This window comes from Podarcis liolepis (assembly GCF_965112155.1).
Source record: "Podarcis liolepis genome assembly, chromosome: 4".
NCBI lineage: Eukaryota > Metazoa > Chordata > Lepidosauria > Squamata > Lacertidae > Podarcis > Podarcis liolepis.
In genome coordinates, this window is record NC_139558.1 from 90,556,227 (window position 1) to 90,581,189 (window position 24,963).

At 47.6% G+C, this 24,963-nt stretch overlaps 1 protein-coding gene across 10 annotated transcripts in view; it reads right to left on the reverse strand.

The window, feature by feature from the left end:
• The window catches only part of FAT3 (FAT atypical cadherin 3), a 462,341-nt gene extending 443,481 nt beyond the window's left edge, over positions 1-18,860 (reverse strand). For 5 of the 10 annotated variants that reach the window (XM_083499067.1, XM_083499063.1, XM_083499068.1 and 2 more), the window contains exon 1: positions 18,682-18,859. The gene's annotated coding sequence lies outside the window, so the exon portion shown is untranslated. Of the gene's footprint in view, positions 1-18,681 lie in introns of all 10 variants that reach the window. The other 5 variants (XM_083499071.1, XM_083499069.1, XM_083499070.1 and 2 more) reach the window with 2 other exon arrangements.
• Positions 18,861-24,963: the final 6,103 nt, after the last annotated feature.

Consider the following 24,963-nt stretch of genomic DNA (forward strand, 5'->3'; position numbering starts at 1 on the left):
ACTGATGGGGTGAATGGGACGTGAGACTGGAAAAACGAGAAACTAAGAAACCAAAGTTGATAGTTTCATCCATCCCGCTACACGGAAGGTTTTCAAAACCAAGCATTCAGATCAAGCTCAGGGATTGCTCCCAAGGGTCAGGCACTTCCCTCAGTTGGGCTCTGTATATAAGATGAGGGATGCAAAGTCCACTGGAACCTGGAAAATCAGCCTTTGGAATTTTTAAACTGTTGGGACTATTGTGCAGGACTTAGCAGCGGGGAATGAGGAAGGGTGGGAGTCTTGAGTGGTAAACCCATTGGGAAATGGTGGTACTTCTTAAGAACAAATGTGGAAATCGGGGGGGGGGGGGACCACCGAAAAGCCCCTTGCAACATTCTGAAGACCCACCCAGAAAGTTCGTGATTCCTGAGCTCATTCCAAATGGAGTTGAGTTAACCTATGCCTAGCAAAGGGGTCACACTGCAACCTTTTTTTTGCATAAGTGCAAACCAGAGAAACTGGACAAGGACTTGGGTTCAAATTCCCACATGAGGCTCACTTGGGACCTTGGGACCAGTCCGCATCTCTCAGCCTAAGCTCCTTTGCCGAGTTGTTTTGGAGTTAAATGAATGGGAAGAACCACGTATGCCACCTTCAGCTCCTTGCATCAGATATAAATGCAATAAATTAAATAAAAAATAAAGTAAGTAACGGGCGCTGTGCACACAGTACAACATTGCGTGCCAGCACAGCAACCATTGCATGTTCTCTCCCGACCATCCCTACCCCAAATTACGTCTGGAAAATGATGTGACAGGAGCATTCAGAATCCGAAAGTGTCAGATCCCAAATCTCCGCATGACTATATGGGAGTGCTCAGCGTTGCATTACTAATACTAAATGAGTACGCGTGACTGCACTGAAAAGATTGTTGCAGGCTCCATAGCAGACACGCCGGCTTCTAAATGTCCATCATCCTCAATGTCTCCAATTACAGAGTTACGGGCTGATACCAGTGTGCCAGCCAAAGCTGTATCAGACAGTATATTATCGACATTTTCAAAACAGCACAAAAAGTCCTTTCTCCATCAGTGCGAAAATGCACACGTCTGTGTGTGCATGGTCGTTTTTTGTTTTTTTAAAGCTGATGACAAAATTGTCCGGGTTGTTACTTATGCAGCAAAATCTACACATACACACACACACACACACACAAACTGCACTGATGTGGTCCAGTCCAGGCTATAGTAGATATAGCAGGCAAATTGATGGATAGAGCATACAAGGAAGAAATTGAATACTGAGGAGGGAAACCCTATCAAGCAAAAAATTGTTAGCCTGGGTCCTGATAGGGGGAAGCAACATCAACAATGATCCGCTAATATGCACTTATGCGACAGTAGGAGAGCGGACTGTCTGTTTCAGAGGAGTAAGTGATACATCAGGAAATGCAGGCGCGAGGGTATCTGAAAGGCGCGGGAGGAAGAGAAGTAGCAAAAGCAAGAAGAGTCCTTAGAATGATAACAAGGCTATTTTGACATGTGCACGGTAGTGGATGCATGTCTGAAGCTGCAAACTCACAACGCAGAAAAAAGCAAATGCCGAATGCAGAGTTTGGCCCCCTGAACCATGGCAAAAGGAGCCCTGCTGCATCAGACCACATGTGCACTTTGGCCAGCATCCTGCTTTCCATAAGGGCCAACTTAATGCTTCTGGGAAACGCACAAGGACGGACTGAAAGAAACAGCCCTTCCTTCAATGACTGTAACCCCACCAAGCGATATTCAGTGACAGCGTTAGAAATTAGCCAGGCGCATTTTGCACCTGGCTTTCGACCACCTGCAACCAAGTGAAGATGTCCAGGTGTCAGGATGGCACCTGGCTACTCCACCATTTGGAGGTGCATGCCTGGGGATCCAGACTGTTTTCACACTCGAACAGCACATCCTCTAGAATTCCATCAGCTATATTTCATCTGCACAAGTCAACTGAACTTCAGGGTCCAAAATGCTCTTTCTGTGCAGCTTGAGCAGGAACAGTGAACGACGTTATAGTTAATTGTTGCCGCTTGCCGTTACTCACCCCACCCCACTGCCCTGCTCACAGTTGTGAAGAATATCCTTACATTATGAATGGTCCATGTCACCATTAAGAAAAAGAGGTCGGAATGGACTGATAAATATGTGGACTGGCCCTGGATCAACTGACTTTTCCTCTTTAAGTTCTCAAAGCTTTTAACCAAGCTCAAGGTTGTCTTCTGAACTAGTCAGAAGCTTAACTGAGAATCAATCACAGTCAGTCCATTGTTTGAAAAACAAGACATTGCAGCCGTCTTGCCCCAAAACGGCAACTAGACATTCGGTTTTGGCGACTGCAGCCTTGGTTTAAGGAGCCATTTGGCACCTAGCTTCACTTAGCTCAGTGAAGACCTTACTTGGAAAATCAATACGACCCAAGAAAGCCCAACAGAGACTCCATCTCCTCAGAGTATTGCGAAAGAACGGTGTCAATCAACATTTGATGATCTCCTTCTACTGGTCAACAATAGAAAGTGTCCTTTCATACTGCATCACGTTGTGGTACGCTGGTTTGACATCATCTGATAGGAAGTGCCTACAGAGGGTGGTGAATACAGCATAAGATATTATGGGCTGTCCTGTGAATCCTCTGGATGAAATAGTGGAAGAACGTTGCCTCGGGAGAGTGAGGAAAATTCTCAGGGATGATTCTCACACTGGCTGGCACTTTCTTGATCTCCTGCCCTCAGGCAGAAGATATAGAAGCATGATTAGTCGCACCAACAGGGTAAAGAACAGCTTCTATCCGTGGGCTGTTAGGCTGCTGAATTAAAAGATAACAACAGGGCAACTGACTTTTGGGTTTGGTGGGTGTGCGTCAGTAAATGAGGGGAATTAAGACTAAGAGAGCTGAGTGGGGGGCGGGTGCTCGTGTAATTTCAATGTATACAAGTTGTACAAGTGACAATAAAGTATTTCATCTTCATCATTTCATCTTAATATAGCTGAGTTTCTAACACTGTTCAGTGATACACTGCCACTAAATATGAAGGTTCTTTTAGGCCATTATAACTAATAGCCACTGGTGGACTTACTCTCAAAAACTGGAAAAAAGAAAGAATGAAGGGTGGTATACAAATATAACAATAAAAACAAAACTAATAAAAATAAAAGCAAGAAAGCTCCTCAGACGGAGAAGGCAGGAACTGTTAGTTGCAATACCATATTTTGGGCTCCTCACAGTGGTTCTGCCAAAGTGTTGCAGAGAGCAGGCCGTGGTGGTGCAGCAAACAAGCCGATGCTGAAATGTTCAACGAAAAGAGGTTGGGAGAACGTGGGCATCCAATAATAGTCATGAGGTGCACATTGCTAATGAGGTGTTAAGGAAAATCACACCACTGAACTGGCAGAAGTCTTCCATCAGCATCCCTGCTGAAGTGATAATCCAGCTTTTGGCTGCAATCCTGCACATAATTAGGCTTCTTATATTCCAGCATCTTCAATGCGAATTAAGCAACCTTAAATCTGTGCAGGATGACAGCAAGGGTTTTCTTATTCCCCCCCCCCCCAGGTGCAGAAAACTGTTCTCTTCATCTGGATTAACTCATTCCAAACTTAGAAGTCTACTGGGATTTGAGAAAGCAGGCGACCCCTCCTCTCTTTCTCCCCCTCCCAGTCTCTGAAGATACCAAGATTATGATTGTGTTTATTTTTAAAGTACATGCATACTTTCTTCTCATGTTGACGGGGCTGAAATAATCTGTTTAACTATTATGGCTGTGAAATGTCAAACATGCTTTGGTTTCTCAGAGCACGATGTAGTCAAAAAGTTAAGCTAAATCCCTTTCCTTTCAATGGGCAGTTAAGTACATTCCCAAATCTCCCCCCCCCCCGTTGGTGTCAGTAGGCCTTTAAAAGTGCTTAGCTGAAGGTGGATCCTGCCCTGGTTTAAATGTGTGTTTAAAACTAATGCGGTTTGGCACATATCATGATTAATCCCGGAAAGATCCATGGCTAATCTAGGCCCTGACATTGACCCATCAGAGTCAATTGAGGCTGGGTTTCTTCTTCTTCATTGACTTCAAAAGCATCAATACCCTCCAATATTGTCAGAGGCTGAAAAAAGTGAAAAATAGAGGGAGGTGTGTGGGGAAAACACCTTTATCTGCTGCAGGGATGGCAGCTGGAAGTAGCGCAGAGGCAAATTCAGAGGTGCAGAGCCGTTAGGGTAGGGGGGGGGGAAAGAGATGCAGAGTGCCTTCATGAGAATCACAACCATTCCCCCTTCTATGATGATACAACCTTCTAAAATTCTACAATACCTTGGATCCCAAACGCCTTGGTACTTGGACGTTTTGGCTCCTGAATGCCGCAACCCTGGAAGTGACTTTTCCAGTTTGCGAACGTTCTTTGGAACCCGAACGTCCGACGTGGCTTCCGATTGGCTGCAGGAGCTTCCTGCAGCCAATCGGAAGCCACGCCTTGGTTTCCAAACGTTTTGGAAGTCAAACGGACTTCCGGAACGGATTCCATTCGACTTCCAAGGTACCACTGTAATTTTATACAATTATAATAAGGCCGATTCCCCTCGCAGGAAGTCGACATTGTGGGCAGATCATGAGCTTAGGTAGCTCCGCGTCACAGGGAGTTCCTTGCTGTGTCATTTCATATTGGCCAGTCCGATCGGTCGAAGGGGGCATGGCTTAGCCCATTTAAACATGCCGTGACCAAGCTTGTGCCCTCTTTTACCTTGCTCCCCCTTGCGCAGTTCTCCCTCCCTCCCTAAGGTTAGGTCTTTATCCTTTGACCTTGCTATGGACCTCGGTTGGTCGCCTTGGTTGTCCCAGAGGCCTGGTAGGAATTTTTTTTTCCACTTGGCAAATTGGCACCAGCCACTTGGTTTTTCGCCTACCTCATAGCAAATCGTCACAACTTTGTAAGGTTTGTTGGTTAGGCATTGGAGTATTCGGTTGGAGGGGAGGGGAGGTGGCGGCCATCAACTACCCCTCCTATTTCAAGGGTATTCCGTTAAAGGAATCCGGGGTGTGTGTCCTCTGTCCAAAGCCCAGACTGGAGCCAGGGCCATAGCACAACCCCTATCGGTGACCCTGGGGGACTTCCTAGTTGATGTGCACCAACAGGACTCCCCCTATCAGTGGTTAACCCTTACTAGACTCCCGGCAGGCAGGCAGGCGTCAGATAATAGTCATTGGTTCCAATGCCTAAGCCAATACCACTCACATTCTGCAATCAATAAAGTTGTGGCCTTTTTTCAGCCCATTAACCTAAATTTTGGTGTCAGATGTCCTTATTCTACAATGGTTCAGGACCTTGCCACGCAAATGGGGATGGCACCGCAACCGTCAACGCAGAACCAACACACAAGAGCGACTGGAGCAGTGGCGTAGCGTGGGAGGTGCCAGGGGTGCCGGCCGCACCGGGCGCAACATCTGGGGGGGCGCGAGTCCAGAGCGCCCAGCCCCGTCGTGCCCTCGGCCCGCCCCTATTGTCAGAGCGGCCGGCCAGCCTCTGCCTGCTCCTACCTTGCCCACCCGAGGACTGCGGCAGCACCCGCCCCCGTGGCCACCTACCCCCGCCTCGCCCATTGGCTTGCCTCCCTCGGCCCCGCCTCTCTCCAATGGCCGCAGGGGTGTCCTGCTCGGCGCCGGCGCCTTTTTTCAGGAGGTAGGGAGGCTGGACGGGGAGGTGGGGTCGGAAGCGGGCAGAGAAGGAGGGAAGCTTGTAGCCAAAAGGGCTGCACCGGCCGGCAAAGGGCCAGGGAAAGTTTGGAGAGGAGAAACGCACCGTCATGATTTCCCGGTGGAAGCGGCAGGATTAGGGATGGCGAAGTGTAATTACGCATGAATTTCGCTGGGTGAGAGCTTCGGGGATCGATCGGCGGAAATGGGAATCAATTGGAATATGACAAAGAGAGAGAGAGAGAGGGACCATCATTCATAGGAATAGATTTGTAGGGTTAGGGGGCGCAAATCCACGGGTTAGGGGGCGCAAATTACTTGCCTTGCCCCGGGTTAGGGGGGGCGCAAATTACTTGCCTTGCCCCAGGTTAGGGGGCGCAAATTACTTGCCTTGCCCCGGGTGCTGACAACCCACGCTACGCCGCTGGACTGGAGTAATAAACTGCAATTAATACTGCTACTTATTAAAACCGACCCCACAAGTTGCACATGAAGCACTACAGGAGTGTGGGTGAGATGGGCCTCAGGATCTCTTCCCACTCTATGATGCTCTGATTCTAACCCTAACACCGTGGAAGATGGACTCCAAAACCTCAGTGTTAAACAGCGTCAAGGACGCATTTCAATCAGAGAGCCATTGAAATGTTCCACCCTGCAGCACTGCCTAGCTCTTCCTTCTTTGAGAGCGCTTGAATGCCATAACAATTTGTATATGCAAAGCGAGATGTTATTGAAGAGCCCAGTGTGTAAGAGCCTCGTATCCCAAGGCAAAACTGGCATTTACACTCTCATTACATCCACTTCACACTCCGCACTTAATCCTCACCTGTATGTGCTCAGGTGCTTCTAAGGCAAGATATGATGTTAAATTAGAAATTAATATTTTAATAAATGCCCATTTATTATGAAACTTTGAATGCTAATAAATAACTGGAAGAGATTGTGCATAACTAATTTTATGTATGCAACTACGGATGCATGGACGTTATTAGCACAATATTGGAAAGAAGGTTTCCCAACTAAAGAAGATTGGCAAGATAAATTAATGGAATATGCTGAAATGGCAAAACTGACAATGAAACTAAGAGGAAGAGATGACAATGAATTTAAAGAAGAATGGAAGACATTCATTGCATATAAACAGAAGCACTGTACACGGGTTAATACATTAGCAGGGTTTTAAAAATTACTTGCAATTTTGTTATGCAATGGATAATAAGTAATTTAAACAGCTTATAAACTGAACCATAGACATGTGGTATAGTGACAAACAATGGAACCAAGGAAGAGACTAGAGGGAAGTCAATTTGTTTTGTTTTGTTCTTTTATTTTTTGTTACTTTGGAAAATCAATAAACTGTTATATACAAAAAAAGAGATTGTGTGTAACTAAGAATGGGACGCGGGTGGTGCTGTAGTCAAAACCACAGAGCCTAGGGCTTGCCGATCAGAAGGTCAGCGGTTCGAATCCCCGCGACAGGGTGAGCTCCCGTTGCTCGGCCCCTGTTCCTGCCAACCTAGCAGTTTGAAAGCACATCAAAGTGCAAGTAGATAAATAGGTACCGTTCCGGTGGGAAGGTAAATGGCGTTTCCGTGTGCTGCTCTGGTTTGCCAGAAGCGGCTTAGTCATGTTGGCCACATGACCCGGAAGCTGTACGCCGGCTCCCTCGGCCAATAAAGCAAGATGAGCGCCACAACCCCAGAGTCAGTCACGATTGGACCTAATGGTCAGGGGTCCCTTTCCCCTTTAAGAATGGGCTGAACAGCTAATTCCAACCCGTTTCACTTTCGGCAGATCTCAGTCATAGATCTGTTCCATTACGTCCAACCCCTTGCATACCATTGCATCACTGTGTACACACTGTGTGCACTTTTCACATAAATTTGCACACTTTTTTCAGTGCATTCGTCAGTAAAAAAAATAAATCACACTTTATATGCATCTTTTACGCAACATACATATTTCTGTGTGCATCAGAAAACGTGTTCCAAAATCCAAAGACCAGAAGTCGTGTTCCAATCCGCTAGCAAGTTTGAGAGCATTAAGTTGGCCCACTGCAAAAGACAGAGCAAATGTATTCTTCCCCCCATCCCTGTGTTTAACCTTTTTTTACAACTTCCAAGTGGGTGCAGTCTATCAGTCAGTTTGGAATTTGATTCACTAAGTCCTGAAGCTACTATTAAAATTCACCATTCCCCCCACCCCACGCCAAATGATGCTACTTTTCAGCAGCTGAGGCAATCTTTGAAGCATGGGAAGAAAAAGGAGGTGTTGTAGCAGGTGTTATGGTCAAAACGAGTGAAATATTACTTGCAATCGGATTACACCGGGCAAGTCCCAGCAAGCTTTATTATATATTTTCAACACCAGCATGCAAAACAACATTTCTCACTCACGCTTTTCAAAAATAAACAGAACTCCTGACTTGCCCCACCCAACTTGCACGCGCGTAACTAGATACCAACAAATACTTCTGTCGGGGGGAAATCCCCAATTTTGCTGATGCCACCATGAGAATTCTTGAAGTTACCAGCCGGCGGTAATCCAATACTGTCTCACAATAAAATCCCCTTTGCATCCAACCGTCCCAGAATCAGACTCAACAGCCGACAAATACCCCCGTTTTGGGAACGGAGGGATAAACAATGGATGCCCACCAACAAAGCAAAACACACAAACATACACCGTTTATCCTATGTGCACATAGGTGGATGAAAGCTGCGTTATGCCTGGATTCATCCCTAAGGACTGTTGGTGAAGGCCGAAAATTCACACAGGCCTACCTGTTCCTGAAGATCTGCAGAACAAGGCCTTCTGGTTGTTCCACCACCTGCACAGATGCACATTGCCTTTTCCAAGATGGCGCCCAGACTTTGGAATCCCCTCCCCACTAGAAATGGGGCAGGAACCATTTGAGGCATCATTTCAGGATCTATAAAGGACTCACTTTGTCCACCTTTGCCGACTTTTCAATACTGGGCTTTCAGTGCCAACCTCCCCTCAAAAAACGTTTGACAGGCATTCCTGCTCACTGCCTGTATACATTGGCTTAGCCGTTCCTTCACTGAGCACCAGGGTGGATAAAAATCAATGATTATTTTTTTTAAGTCCCATTTTTTTAAATTTAAATTGGATTTTTAAAATAAAATGCTTTTGGAGGAAAGATCTTTCTAAAGATAGTTTTCTATTTCAGTTACATTATAGTCCAAAGGCGATTCATCAGGAAATAAGGGTTTGTTTTAAGTTTTCCATGTGTGCTAAAACTCAGTCTAAGTTGTTTGTTTTTTTAAAACCCTTTTAATCACATCAGTTAACAAACACGGAACATATGCTATAATGTTACTGTTTTAGTTAAATAAATTGTTTAAACTGTTATCAAACAAATGATTATTTTTCTCCTTCCAATAAGGTACAGCAGAAAAGTTGTCCAAATATAAACAGTTAACTTATTAAACCTCACAATAATTTCATAATTATCTGCCTACGTGTTTCTAATAGTATAAGCAAATCAGTAATTTTTGATATAGCTGTAAAAACCACTCTGAAAATTTATTATTCCAAAAATGAAACCTTCAACTGGTTGTAAATATTAAGATTATATCAACAAGAAAGAGTCTTTCTGTTAAAAAGAATTATTTAAATAAATTCTTATTGACTCGTGATTTAAATCAAGTTTTACTGACTAGTGATTTAAAACGTGATTTAAATTGATTTGATTTAAATCAAATCCACCCTGCTGAGCACGCCCCCTTAAACATGGCCACGTTTCCTTGGATGCCAGGATCACCCACCCCTCTTATCCAGTCTGAACAGAGTAGAGGGGCGAAGGATTTTGCTGTGCAATTGGTATTAGTGTGATTAGATTTCTATACCGCCTTCCATTCAAAGATCATGGGGCAGTTTACAGTATAAAAGCACAGAATACGTAACATATCAACAAACAAACCAACAAAAGCAATACCCTCCCAGTATAGATGTCTTCCACCCCCTCCCCACTGACTGGGTAATAGGCAGCCTCATCGTCTCTTTGGATGCAGCAGCCATTTTCTACCGTAACTTGCCCCCACAGCAGCCATTTTGTGCCTGGCACCAACCACGCTTCCTCAGAATCCCAAATACAGTCATACCTCGGTTTATGGACGCTTCAGGTTGCGCGTTTTTGGGTTGCGCACCATGCTGAACCTGGAAGTACTGGAACGGGTTACTTCCGGGTTTCATCGCACTTTGCGCATGTGCAGAAGCGCTGAATCACGACCCACGTGTGCGCAGACACGGCGCTGTGGGTTGCAAACGTGCCTCCCGCATGGATCACGTTCACAACTCGAGCGTCCACTGTACTCCAAAAAAGGCTGGCAACTCCAGTCGTAATTTGATGGGGTGGGTGGGCGTTAACACAACCCATCACGCACGTCCATCGAACACATAAGGCAGTGTTGGGTCTACATGGACTATCACCCTGTTGAACCAGCAATACATTTGTCAACCATAGCTGTCAACTTTTCCCTTTTTTCAAGGGAAATTCCCTTATTCCAAATAGGATTCTTCGCAAAAAGGGAAAAGTTGACAGCTATGTGAGCATGTGTTCAGTTGCAAGGAGAATGGGGCACCTAGATGCATGATGCACAAAATGGATTCTGGACCCTTCCACCTGCCTTCATGCGTCGGGGTGGGGTGGAAATCTCCCTATAATCCCAAGCAAGCAGATTCTCACTGCTCAGTTTTTACCTGTGCTGTAGAAACTCCAAAGGCAGCTTCCATTAGAAGCAGGATAGAGAGCCACGTGCCAGTTCAGGCAGAGCTGCAAGGCCCAAAATTCTTGTACAACTGGCCTGTTCACTGTTATCACCCTGACACAATCCATCAAACAGGGTTCCGGCGGGTCATACTGCAGTCCTGGATAATGGCACTGAAGAGAACTCCGCCACAAGAGATGTTGTCTGTGGTTAAGATGGAGGGAGAGAAAGAAAGAGGGGCAGAGTAGCAAACAAGGAAGGCGCGGGCAAAAGAGGTGAGTGGCATTAAGGACAGCACTGCAGCCATCTTCCCTGTTATTACTGCCAGTAAATAACACAGCACAGCCCCTAAGAGCCATCTCCTAAGCAACATTTCTCCTGCACAGTGGAATACCTGCGAAGTGTGTTAACTGAGAGGTGCAATGCCCACAGAGGCTCTGGGAGGAAAAGACTGCTGCACAGAAGCAGGCTAGAATCTGCTGCTTTCCCCCTCTTGCTTCGCTCCTGCAAAATCCACACCAATTCTGCACTCCTGCACACAACATAAAGCAACATTTCTCCCTCTATGTGCATTGCAACAGAATTTTGTCAAGGCTCCATGGAATGAGAGTTGAGTCCCAAATAAGACTATGCATCCTTCTGATGAGAAAATGCCACTAGGCTCTTATTCAGCTCTGATTAGCTATGACGTGGGTGGCGCTGTGGGTTAAACCACAGAGCCTAGGGCTTGCCGATCAGAAGGTCGGCGGTTCGAATCCCCGCGGCTGGGTGAGCTCCTGTGGCTCGGTCCCTGCTCCTGCCAACCTAGCAGTTCAAAAGCACATCAAAGTGCAAGGAGATAAATAGGTACCACTCCGGCGGGAAGGTAAACGGCGTTTCCGTGCGCTGCTCTGGTTTGCCAGAAGCGGCTTTGTCATGCTGGCCACATGACCCGGAAGCTGTACCCCGGCTCCCTCGGCCAATAAAGCAAGATGAGCGCCGCAACCCCAGAGTCGGTCACGACTGGACCTAACGGTCAGGGGTCCCTTTACCTTTAAACATGCTTAGATATATACTTCACAATGTACAAAAATCACACCATATTGCCCAATTCCAACAGCCCACCAGGAAATGATAGCCATAATATGCCAATAATAATGCTGATCTACTATTCAGAATTGTTGTGAGGATTACAAGCAGTTTACAAATGCATATGAATAACAGAATCATACAGTTGGATGGGACCCCGAGGGTCATCTAGTCCAACCCCCTGCAATGCAGGAATCTCAACTAAAGCATCCATGACAGATGGCCTTCCAACCTCAGCTTAAAAACCTCCAAGGAGGGAACACAACCTCCCAAGGGAGACCGTCCCACTGTCAAACAGCTCTTACCACCAGAAAGTTCTTCCGGCTGTTTAATCCGAATCTCCTTCCTTGTAACTTGAATCCATTGGTCCGAGTCCTACCCTCCAGAGCAGGAGAAAACAAGCTTGCTCCATCCTCCACATGACAGCCCTTGAGATATCTGAAGATGGCTATCTTATCTCCTCTCAGTCCTCGGTCCAGTATACCTGAAGGAGCATCTCCACCCCCATCGTTCAACCCGGACACTGAGGTCCAGCGCTGAGGGTCTTCTGGTGGTTCCCTCACTGCGAGAAGTGAGGTTGCAGGGAACCAGGCAGGGGCCTTCTCGGTAGTGGCACCCGCCCTGTGGAAAGCCCTCCCACCAGATGTCAAAGAGAAAAACAATGACCAGACTTTTAGAAGACATCTGAAGGCAGCCCTGTTTAGGGAAGCTTTTAATGTTTGACGGACTATTGTATTTTAATATTTTGTTGGAAGCAGCCCAGAGTGGCTGGGGAAACCCAGCCAGATGGGCGAGGTATAAATAATAATATATTATTATTATTATTATTATTATTATTATTATTATTATTATTATTCCAGGCTGAACATACCCAGCTCCTTCAAGCATTCCTCATAAGGTCTGGTTTCCAGACCCTTGATCATCTTGGTCACCCTCCTCTAAACACATTCCACCTTGTCAACATCCTTCTTAAATTGTGGTACCCAGAACTGGACACAGTATTCCAGGTGTGGCCTGACCAAGGCAGAATAGAGTTGGACTATTACTTCCCTTGATGTGGACACTAGACCTTTGTTGATGCAGCCTAAAATAGCATTAGCCTTTTTGGCTGCTGCATCACACTCATGACTCATGTTAAGCTTGTGGACCACCAAGACCCGTAAATCCTTTTCACATGCACTACTGGCAAGCCATGTGTCCCCCATCTTATGGTTGCTATACAAATATTATTATTTTGACTTCAATTACACTTACAATCCCATCCTCCCCCCCCCCCAAGGTGCTGATGTCAACATATATGGAGTTTTATTCACATTTGATCCTCACAACCCTGCAATGTAGACTACACACCAAGAAATAGTGAGTGGTTCAACGTCCACCAGTGGAGCTCATGGTAGAGAAGGGAACCAAATGTGTACCTTCCCAATCCTAGCCTGTTACACTAACCACTAAACCACACCATCCTGTTTGTTTGTTTGTTTGCCTGTTTTGAAGCACCAGATGAAAGCAGATTTATTTACTAGGTTCAATTAATTCAACCCTCTTTTTTTCTTGTGCTGTTGCTGTTTAACATTTTTTTTAAAAAAAAACCATTTGTGTCACTTTATTGATTAACTTGTTATTTAAAATAATAATGTAAGCTGCCCGGAGGGCTGTTGTCTAAAGGAAGTACAAATATTTCGTTAAGGAAATAAATAAGCTCCACATATCTTTTTATTAGTATGATTAATACCTACGAACATCTGGCCCTTCACTCACAATATGTGGATTTGATGGGGCACTTCGCCCATCCAGAATCACCGACTAAATGTGGGGGGGGGGGTGTCTCCATTTTTGAACCACTATTCAAATATTTACACTACGCTGAACAATTGTTACTTGTTTTTATTTATTACCTGCCCTCCACCGTAAGGTCCCAGGGTGTGTCACAACAATGCAAAATATAACAATAAAAACATTTCCTGACGATAACCTCAAACTGAGTGGGTTCTAAAATTATCCCCCTCAAGTTGTGAAGTGCCCTGAGAACTACGCGTATAACAGTGGTACACAAATTTAATCAATAATAATAATTAATAAGAAGTCTGGGGTAAAGAGGTGGGTCTTCAGCGTATGAGGAAGGCTATATAGTGAAGGTGGGGTGGGAATGCCACAAAGAAGGTCCTATCCTGGCCCACCAGCAACCCCCCAGCTTCAGGTAGGGATGTGGGTGTGTATGACTACCAAGAGGCCAGGCTCTGTCAATTTTAACACCTGAGGATGTCTGTAGGGCAGTGCCAACTGTGAGGTTTTGTGCAATCCACACCAAGAGACAAGCGTTTCAAGAGCCCTTTGCCTGTACAGTCATACCTCAGGTTAAAGTTGCTTCAGGTTGAGTGTTTTCGGGTTGCGGCCCGCAGCGACCCGGAAGTAACAGAATGCGTTACTTCCAGGTTTCGCCGCTCATGCATGTGCAGACGCTCAAAATGACATCACGTGCATGCGCAGAAGCGGCAAATTGTGACCCACACACCCGCAGGCGCAGGTTGCATTCTCTTCAGGATGCGAACAGGGCTCCGGAACGGATACCATTTGCATCCAGAGGTACCACTGTATCTTACACATGAGTCACTGTATGGAGCATCTGCGACTTGCAATCTACACTCGTACAGTGGTACCTCGGGTTACAGACACTTCAGGTTACATACGCTTCAGGTTACAGACTCCGCTAACCCAGAAATAGTACCTCGGGTTAAGAACTTTGCTTCAGGATGAGAACAGAAATTGTGCGGCAGCAGAAGGCCCCATTAGCTAAAGTGGTATCTCAAGTTAAGAACAGTTTCAGGTTAAGAACGGACCTCCAGAACAAATTAAGTTCTTAACCCGAGGTACCACTATAGATGAAAGGTTAAAGAGCCCTTTGCCTGTGTCTTATGCAGGAATCACTGTGTGGAGCATCTGTGACTTGCAATCTACACTCGTACAGTGATACCTCGGGTTACAGACGCTTCAGGTTACAGACTCCGCTAACCCAGAAATAGTACCTCGGGTTAAGAACTTTGCTTCAGGATGAGAATAGAAATCGTGCGGCGGCGGACGAAGCTGAAGGTCCCATTAGCTAAAGTGGTACCTCAGGTTAAGAACAGTTCCAGGTTAAGAACGGACCTCCAGAACGAATTAAGTTCTTAACCCGAGGTACCACTGTAGATGACAGGTTAAAGAGCCCTTTGCCTGTGTCTTATGCAGGAATCACTGTGTGGAGCATCTGCGACTTGCAATCCACACTAACAGGCGAGAGGTTGAAGAGGCCTTTGCCTGTGTCTTTCCCTTATGCAGGACTTTAGCTCAGGGGTGGGTTAAGCGCTGCCTTTCCAAGTGCATCTTCCCACTGCCTAATTCAGCACAGGATTTGGGGGGGGGGGGAGAGACTTTACAACAACCATAGACGTCCAGTGAATTTTGTCCTCCTCCTCTTACAGACACGTGTTTAGGCTAACAGTTTGTCCAAGGCTAAGTGAGTTAGTGGCTGGAATGAGTTCTCATAACAAATGCAGTTAAGTTAACAAACTTTAAAAAAATAATAATAACAAATGCAGTTATGTTAACAAACTTTTTTTTTTTAAAGGAATACACTAAAAATGTTTGCTGGTGCCTTCATTTCCCTGCAAAAGCCGCTACGCATAATCTCTGAAACGTCTGCTTTTCCCAACATCCCTCTTTGAAGAGATCAGGGCAATATGCACTTTGCTCCTTGCGATTTTGATGCTCTGCAACAGTCCTGCAAGGTAGCCTCAGGCGTCATCAAGGTCACCCGCGAGCTATGCAACCAGGTCAGGATTTGAACCTGGGTCTGCAAGGTCTCAGCCGGGCACTCTTACCACTTCACCAGCACAATCCTAACCACATCCATGCAGAAGCAAGTCTTGTTGAATTGAACAAGGTTTCCTCCCAGCTAAGGGAGCCAGACTCTGCTAATGTTTCAGTGCCTCTTCTCAGACCGTATGCGTGTGTGTGTGTGTGAATGAGAGTGCAGCTTTTTCAAGGAACCGGTCTCAGTTCAGCTGTTACCGAACAGTTGATCTTTTCCCCTTTCTAAATCCAGCAGACCTCTCTCTTTGCAAGTCTCTTATACCAGGAGCAACCTGAGCAATCGCTCATAAAGTTAAGAGCCAGGGCAGCTTCTGTGTGCATATATATATATGTGTGTGTGTGTGTGTGTGTGTGTGTGTGTAATAAAGGGAAAAAATCACTTGCTAAACGCTGAAGGAAGTTCAATGCCTTGTGCCTGCGGAGAATAAACCGGGATTGAAGCTGGTTCAGAGATTTTGACAGTACACAAAAGCCAACAGAGGATGCTGCAAAAAAAAAACGTGGTTGTTTGATTGCAATGAAAGGAACAAGCACTATGCAATGAGACAGAAAGGAGCAGCCAGCTACACAAGCAATCTCTTTGAAAGAAGGTGAACAGGGGGGCTGCCCTGGGTGCAGAGATTTTTTTTATATTATTATTATTCCTATGTCGGTGCCTTTGTGCTCCCTTACACTTGCATTCCTTTTAATTGGATGTGGGACGGGTGGAGGGAACAAATTTCTCCCAACAACAAAGCCAGAAGCAGGAACAGAGAGAGAAAGGGAAGGAGAAAGGATTCACAAAAGCAGGCAACAATTGCAGCTTAATCTCTTAACAGGATCGGTGGGTAGTTAAAGGAGAGTCTTTGTTTGCACCTTATATTTCCTTGCTCCCGCCCCCCCTTAAAAAAAAATCACAAGGCGGCATCCCTAGGGGCTGCAACCCTATACCCCCAGTTACCTGGGAGAAAGCCCCATTGAATTGGGATGGGAGGGGGGCTTGCTTCTGAGCAAACATTGCACACCATCCGGCTGTAAAAGAAAGTTTGTAAAAGATATCTCGAAACACACTGAAACTGCGCGGGGGGGGGGGGGGCAGGTTTGCACCTTTCCAGGCAACGTTTACCAACAAAGTTACAGCACCATCTGGAAAACCCGTTACTTTAGATTTGTTTTAACTGGATGTTCCTCTCCACCCCCTTTCTATAATGGGAGTTTTACCCAAGTTGAACAATAAATGCACAAACGTGCGGGGGGGGGGGTTGGTTTAGGAAGTTGGAAGCAAAGCTCACAAGATCCTTTGCCTTAGCTGCTAAAATCATTAGCTGCAGAAGCGTCAGGGGGTCTCTTATGCCTCCCCCCCCCTATGGCTGCTGGGGGGAGAAGGAAGGACCCGCCAGCTGCCGCTCCCCCCCCCAAAAAAAAAGACCTTCCCCTTCCCAGCCTCCCTGCCAAATGTTTTTGGGTGTTTTTGATAAAATGTTTCTAAGGATGCAATCCAATATACACACACTTAAACTGGGAGTTAAGACCCACTGAATAGCACAGGGCTTGACTTCTGAGTACATATAAGGTTGCACTATGACACCCCCGTTTCCTAGCCACCACAAAATTTGCTCGCTGATTTCAACAGGGTGGTGGGTGTATTTCTCAGGCGTGCCTGTCTGAAACTCCTTTCCCAAGCCAGCCCTTAATGTGTGGAGAGAGAAAAGATGCTACTGGACCCCTTCAAAGGTCTGGGAAGACTTTCCACCTCCGATCTGGAAAACCGTCCATTTCCAACACACACACACCGATGGGGGGGGGTGCACTCTGCACTAGCTCAGGGGCAAATGGCATCTGTTCCGAGTTTGCTCCAGGAGGGTATTTAGTCCTGCCACCTAAAGTACCAGAGCTAGGCAGATGTAAGCCCTATCCTCCCGTCTACAGATACATACATTCGTAATTTTATTTGTATGCCGCCTTTCCACAGTTCAAACCACGCTCGAGGCGGCTTACAACTTGAAAACCCCCCGCATAACTACAACATAACCCAAGCAGTCATAAACGATAAGTAAAACATTACAAACCACACAGATTCCACATAAATCACTACCATACGTGACAGACACACGCGCTGATCTATGGAAAGCGCTGGATCATTGTGATCTATTGCGGGAGGCGGGGAATCAGCCGTGGGGCATCTTCTATGACCGTCTCTCCACTCACAAATCCCCTTTGTGCGCGGTCCCCGCGAGGAATCTCCGGCAAAGGAACCCCACCGGATCGCCCCAGGAGCCGCAGCCGGGGCAGCCTCCCCGCTTCCACATCCGCGGAACTCCCCGCCCCGGTAAGTTCCCAGCTTCGGAAGATGCAAGCAAGGCGCCCCTCTCTCTCTCCAGCAGCTCCTGGGACGCAGCAGCGAGCGAGGATTGCAAAGCAGAAGCGGCCGGTTCTCACGTCTTTCTCCCCACCCACAACACCTCCTTTGGCAATGCAGAAACGCGCTTCTTCGGTCGCCTTTTTCTGGAAGCAGGCGAGACATCCACCGCTCCCCGCTGCTTCCCCGGCTCCTCGCGCCCGCCCGCCCGCGGCAGAAATGCTCCCTTCCCCAGCGAGATCGCCGCTCGACTCCAGCGCTAGCAGGTGAAAACCAGCTCTCTGGCCACCCCCGGCAGCATCCCCCCCCCAAAAAAAACCCCTTCCGACCGCCTTTGAAATAAGCCGCTCAAAGCCCGACACAATAAATAAGAGATTATTTTTTTTAAGGGGGGGGGGACCCAATTGCAACACCCGCCGCCGCTCTGCACCTTGCACTGCCTAAACCGGGGATCCCCTTTTGCAACGAGGAAAGCACACGCGCGCCAAACGCAGGAGAAGGCAGAGACCTAGCAAGCAAGTTAGCCACCCGGTAGAACTGCTTTAAAAATAAAATAAAACCGGGCGCTAGGGAAAGAGGATTCTTTCTTTTTTCGGGAGGGGAGAGAGACAACAAGCACGAACTTTTCCCTCTTCTTCTTTTTTTTTTTTTTGCAACTTGAAAGCAAATAGAGATCTCGATGCAAACCAAGCCTCTCCGAACACGTTGCGGGGAAGAGACGACCAGCCGGTCCGCGTTAGCGCGGGGCTCCGGCGCTTCCCACGCTCGCAAGCGGCTGCCGGAGAGAGGCTGGGCTTTTTGCAAACAGTGGCAAGTTTGCAACAAAAAGATGGGACGGGGTTGGTTGGTTGGCTGGCTGTGCGTGGAAGTTTCGCGTGCAACTCTCTCCCCACGCTGACTCCATCGCGGATCCCCCTCTCCAAACCCATTCATCCAGGCAAATGAAAAGCGAGGCGCCTGTTTTCAAGGAAATAAAGAAAGCCCAGCTCACGCACCCTTCCAAGCGGCCGATCAGCTCCGGAGCTTCGCAGCTTCCCTTCTGCATAACGTATCCATAGACGGGGGCGGAAGACGGGGAGCCAAGCGCCGCCGCCGCCGCCGCTGCTGCTTCTTTTCTCTCGCCTTCCTGGCGCAGCGCGCAGCGCGGGACTGGTGCCGAGTGGAGAAGCGCTCTCGGTAGCAACTCCTAAGTCGGGGGGGGGGTAGGTGGGGGGGGTGCTGGGAGGGGAGGGGAGGAAAGGGGGCGATTCCCAGCCCGCGGCGCCGACGATCGCAGCGCAGCCTACCGAGAGGGAGAGCGCGCCAGCGGCTGCAGCCAATGCGGGGAGCCGCGTCTCCTCGTTCGCCAGCCCAGCAGGGAGAGAGCGCGAGGCGCGGCGACGCGAGAGAAAAGGATTGCTGGATGCACAACGCCGGGGATGCTGGCGGGGGGTGGGGGGAGCGCACATGCACGTGCACACAAACCCCTTGCACACGCAGACGCGGTGCAACCGAGCCCGGCTTCTCCACCGCCGCCTAAAATGCGCCTGCAAAAAATAAAATCTCTTCCCTGCTGCTCCTTTTCAACCGAGAAGGAGGCAGGCTCCGGCGTGGCTCTTCGCGCTTGTGACAGGCAGACGGGCTTGCATGCATGCTGTGAAGTAAGTCCCATCAATAAGGATCCCCCCCACACTTTTTTTGGGCGGGGGGGAGGTTTAATGATCCCCTTCCTCCACGCAACTCAAGGTGGTCCCCACCATTCGGCGCTCCAATTTGCGATGCTCACAACCGCCCTCTCGGGTAGGTTAGAGCAAAGAGCAGGCACCCCCAATCTCGGCCCTCTAGATTTTTTTGGGACTACAATTCCCATCATCCCTGACCACTGGTCCTGTTAGCCGGGGATGATGGGAGTTGTAGTCTGAAAAAATCTGGAGGGCCGAGTTTGGGGATGCCATGGTCAACTGGATTTGAACCCAAGCCTGACCGGTCTTAACACTGCGGAGGCTGGTTGGTTACGGCAAGTGGGGCGCTGCCCCCAACATCCTCATCTGGGTCTCATCCAGCCCTAGCCTGCTTGCCTTCCTGCTTACTTGCCAGGCCAGGGGTTGGTAGCGGTACCTATCAGCTTCCTCCTCCTGACTCTCAGTATTGCCCCTGGCAGCGGAGAGGATGGGGACAAAACCAGAATGAGTTGGCTCCGCCTATCACTGGCTCTGGCTCCACCCACTGTGGGCTCCCTGCATTCCGCCTAGCCAATCTCAATGGGCACCAGCCACCGCTGCAACTCTACCAAGCACCATAGAGGGCGCCAGAGTGGTGTAATGGTTAGAGTGTCTGCCTCCGACCTGGTAGACCAGAGTTCGAATCCCAAAGAGGCGTAAAGCTCCCTGCGGTGACCTTGTGCCAGCCACTGCCTCTCAGCCTAACCTACCTCACAGGGTCGTCGTGGGGATTAAAGAAGGAGAAAGGAGAGCCAGGTGCACCGCGGAGAAAGAAGGTGGGATATAAATTAAATAAATAAATTTAAGAAATTTAACTTGTAAGACAAGTATATTCCCTGCTCCATCTAAAAAACACACTTTATCCCTTATACATATATTGTTATTATATCATATATCTTAATTGTGTAAGGGATGAGATATGTCCTACCTGTTTTTCCCTAGTGCTCTGATACTCACCCTGGCAACCCACACAACTGGAGTGGTCCTGGGTCATCTCATATTGGAAGCAATTATCTCTACAGTGGTACCTCAGGTTACAGACGCTTCAGGTTACAGACTCCACTAACCCAGAAATAGTACCTCGGGTTAAGAACTTTACTTCAAAATGAGAACAGAAATCATGCGGCGGCAGTGAGAGGCCCCATTAGCTAAAGTGGTGCCTCAGGTTAAGAACAGTTTCAGGTTAAGAATGGACCTCTGGAATGAATTAAGTTCTTAACCCGAGGTACCACTGTATTTCAAAATTTAGGGATGTCACAGTACAAATTTCTCTCTGTGTGTGTGTGTGTGAGAGAGAGAGAGAGAGAGAGAGAGAGAGAGAGAGAGAAAATGTTTCAGTAGCCTAGCAAAAGTGGTTTTTATTTCCCTCTAAATTCCAACTACCGTCTTAAAATTGGCTTTGGATTAAATCTAAGGACACAGTGCCCACACCACACACAAAAAAGGAAGGAAAGAAATGACTGCCATAAACACATTTTCAGGTAGGAAAATAGGAAGTTGCCTTATACTGAGTCAGATTATTGGTCCATCATGCTCTGTGCTGTCTTCACTGACTGGAAGCAATACTTTATAGAGTTTTAGGCAAGAGTCCTTTCCACCATTACCTGGAGATGCTAGGGATGGAACCAGGAAGATGCCCAGCCACTGAAGTTTTGTGTCCTGGCTACAAATCCACATCTAGCTTTCTCTGGATGAAAGGAATTTCAGCAGATTTACTACTGCAAGTCTCTCTCAACTTCCAGCAAAATTCACCAGGCTTTCCCCAACAGAGTCTCTTCAAATGTGGATTTGGGCCAAATTTTGGTGGCAAGTACTTCTTTATGAGGGACGCTGGTGGCGTTGTGGGTTAAATCACAGAGCCTAGGACTTGCCGATCAGAAGGTCGGCGGTTCGAATCCCCGCGACGGCGTCAGCTCCCATTGCTCGGTCCCTGCTCCTGCCAACCTAGCAATTCGAAAGCACGTCAAAGTGCAAGTAGATTAATAGGTACCACTCTGGCGGGAATGTAAACGGTGTTTCCGTGCGCTGCTCTGGTTTGCCAGAAGCGGCTTAGTCATGCTGGCCACATGACCCGGAAGCTGTACCCCGGCTCCCTCGGCCAATAAAGTGAGATGAGCGCTGCAACCCCAGAGTCGGCCACGACTGGACCTAACGGTCAGGGGTCCCTCTCATTTACTGTTCTGTATTACACGGAAACCTAAGGATGTTTGCAGGGCAAAGGGAGAGAAGGAAGATGTTGGACATGGGATGGATGTTTTCCCAATGTTCAGTCATAATTAGTTGCTGGTAGAAGTTCCCAAGCATTTCCAGAGGGCTGGCATAAAAAGCAACAAGGTGGAAAGGTCCAAAACCTAGAACAGCTGTTTCAGAGGGAAATATCGTATAGGTCAGGGGTCCCCAAACTAAGGCCCGTGGGCCAGATAAGGCCTGAGGGACTCGTTTATCTGGCCCACAGCGACCCCCGCCGCCCACGGCCCGCTCATACTGGCCCTGCGCTGCGTGGCTGCCCACTTCCAGGTCGAAGGAGCACCGGAAATAACTTGTGCGCATGCGCAAGCGTTATTTCTGGTATACATCCAGGTCGGAATGTATACCCGGAAGTGCGCCAGAAATAGCATGCGCAGACATATGGGCACACGCTCCCCCGCCCTCCAGCACGCTGCGTGATCGGCACTGGAGACACCGGCCCAAGGCGCAGTAAGTTTGCTGACCCCTGGTATAGGGTGTTCTTCTGCAATGTACTTCGTGCAACCTGCTAGGCCTGCAGCAGAGCCGTAACATTTTCCTTATCTCTATAGTGTGCAAAATAAAAAATAGTGTTTTGAGCATGCCCAGAGTGCACCTCGCTCACCCAGTATGTGCAACCAGAACCTAAACTTCTCGGGTTATTGGGGGGGGGGGGAGTGAGCTCTGCAGGACAGAGGATGTGATTATCAAGCTGACTTAGATCCCAAATGCATCCCTTAAAAAAAAAAGTTCTTGTTTTGTTTGTTTTGTTAGCCATACTTAAATTTTATTTATAGATTTTTCCAAATGTAAAAGTAATACCAGTAATACAACATTTTTCCAATTTGCATTTGGTAAGTAATAGTGTGTTTGAGCATGCAGAGTACATTTCTTTCACCCAACGTGTGCAGAATCTGAACATCTTGTATTGGGGGAAAGTAAAAGGAGGAGGACATTATGATCAAACAGGCCTGAATCCCAAATACTGAATCCTCAAAGAAGTACTTTTTGGTTAGGGCAAGCATCTCACTTGAATGAGTACCGAGAAAGCTTGCTTCTACACATCACATGATGAGACCTCCAGGAATGTTTCCAGCCAGTGCTGGAACACACTTGGAAAGTTTCCAGCTCTAGTTTATGCTTACTGCTTTTTGTACTGGGTAAGAATCTGCCTGTTTTTTCTCAGAGAGGTAATTTACAGCCGTCATCTCTGTGGGATCCTCTCCCTACCTGCCCTTTCTCAGCTGAATCTTTTCTTCTTCTTCTTCTTTGTCTTTTATAATTACTCGCTTTGGCTTGCTTGGGATAAAAGTGGAACAAAAATGTTTTCTTTGCAGCCAATTTCGAAACTGGCAAAATAGTTTTTAGTGCAAGAGTTTCGCAAGCAAAGAAGTGCCTGAATCTTTCCCCTCCGCCACCCCCTCCTGCGACCAAACCTGAAAACAAAACAACAACCCCCCTGTCAACCTTTCTTTAGTCTCCTTTTTTCAATTGAATTATTGTTCTCCTATCTGTCCTATAGCAACACTGCTGTGGAGGTCAGAGGGGAAGTTACACCATTGGAGAATATTATGGCAAATTTCAGAATTGCGGTGAATGTTGACATTTACTGGCCATTATTATTATTTTCTTTAAAGAAGGCCCAGTGGGAAATTTCCAAAAATGTGTCATGAAGCACTTTTTTGACATTTCGGTGCAGTAGCACTGAAAAATGTCCTTTGGCAGAAAGCACTGGAGAGAGATATAATATTTGGATATTTACTGGTAAATGTCAGCATTTTATTGTTCATGTTCGAATGATTAAAAAAAACAAAACATTTCCTTCTGGGTGTCTTGAAAACTTACTGATGAATGCCAACATTCACATTTCTGACACCGATTGCAATACATTTATTTATGGGGGGGGCGGGGTGTTTCAATGCAGCATGTGGCTTCACCGCATTCTTCTCCCCACCCCCTTGAATTCTGTAATCAGTTCAAGGTCACCCATTCCAAATTCTGCAGTATATCAGCTTGTGGGTTGTTGTGACACCCACAGGTCGCTTCAGCAAGGGAGCCAAGCTGAGATTCAGAAGCTCTGGAGCAGACCTTGCTTTCAAGCGCACTGTGATGCAAACCAGCTGTCTGTCAGAGCGTTTTGGCATCTGGATTCAGGGAGCAAAATCATAGAATCAGAATTGTAGAGGTGGAAGGGACCCCAAGGGTCATCTAGTCCAACCCCCTGAAATGCTGGAATCTCAGCTCAAGCATCCATGGCAGATGGCCACCCAACCTCTGCTTAAAAACCTCCAAGGAAGGAGAGCCCACAACCTCCTGAGTGTGCTGGGCCCAGGGGTAACCCGTGAAACGCGGTCCATAATCCGAAGGTTCTTCTGGGAGTCAGTCCAACAGGGCCAAGGCAGGAAACCAGGCAAGGACAGGTGCAGGATCTAGCATACAGCAATGTTACTCCCGCGACCTGGGGAGGGGTCCGACAGCCTTTTATCTTTGTCGGGGTAGCGGCCGGTCCTAATCCCCCGGCGATTCACCTCCCTGTCTCGCCCAAAGGCGAGCACTCCTCCTGCGAGTACTCAGGTATCTCCTTCCCTCAGACCTTAGTCTCTGCAGCTCAGGAGACGTCGGTGGGTTACTAGACCCAGAGGCCGCCTCAGCCTCCCCTGACCCAATCGGTAGTGGTGCAGCTGTACGTGATGGCCCAGCTGAAGGCAACGAGGTCATCCCCTCATCTGGAGCCAGGGCAGGCTCAGGGCCCTGACTCGGCCCAGCTGGCGCTTGTTGCAGTGGAACCTGTGCAGACTGGGGCTCTTCAGGATCAGGCCCCAGACTTGGTTCAGGTGATGCCTGAGGCAAAGGATCCGGTGCGGACTGAGACTCCTCTGGTTCCGAGTCCAAGCCCAAGTCCCAGGCCATCACACTGAGGGAGACCGCCCCACTGTCAAACAACTCTTACTGCCAGAAAGTTCTTCCTGATGTTTAGTCAGAATCTCATTCTTGTAATTTGAAGTCAGGCAGGATGGTGTCAGCTAAAGGCATCCAGACTGATGCCTTATTCGAGGTGTATTCCACAACATGTTCTTCACAGAATAACAGTATGTCACTGCTGAATTTATTCTGCTTTGTTAGTTGTTATGCGATGTTGCACCACGTCATTGCTGTCCAGAGGGGCTTTAGCACAACAAAAGTGGATTAAAAAACCCCCAGAACATATATAGTATAAAAGTTTATCGGAGCTCAGCAGGAATATATGGGATATGCACCGAACGAAGCAATTTGACTGTCCCAGCACTTTTTCAGGTGCAGATAGCACTGAAAAGAGGATTGTGTATGACCACCCTGACAGCATCATGAGCA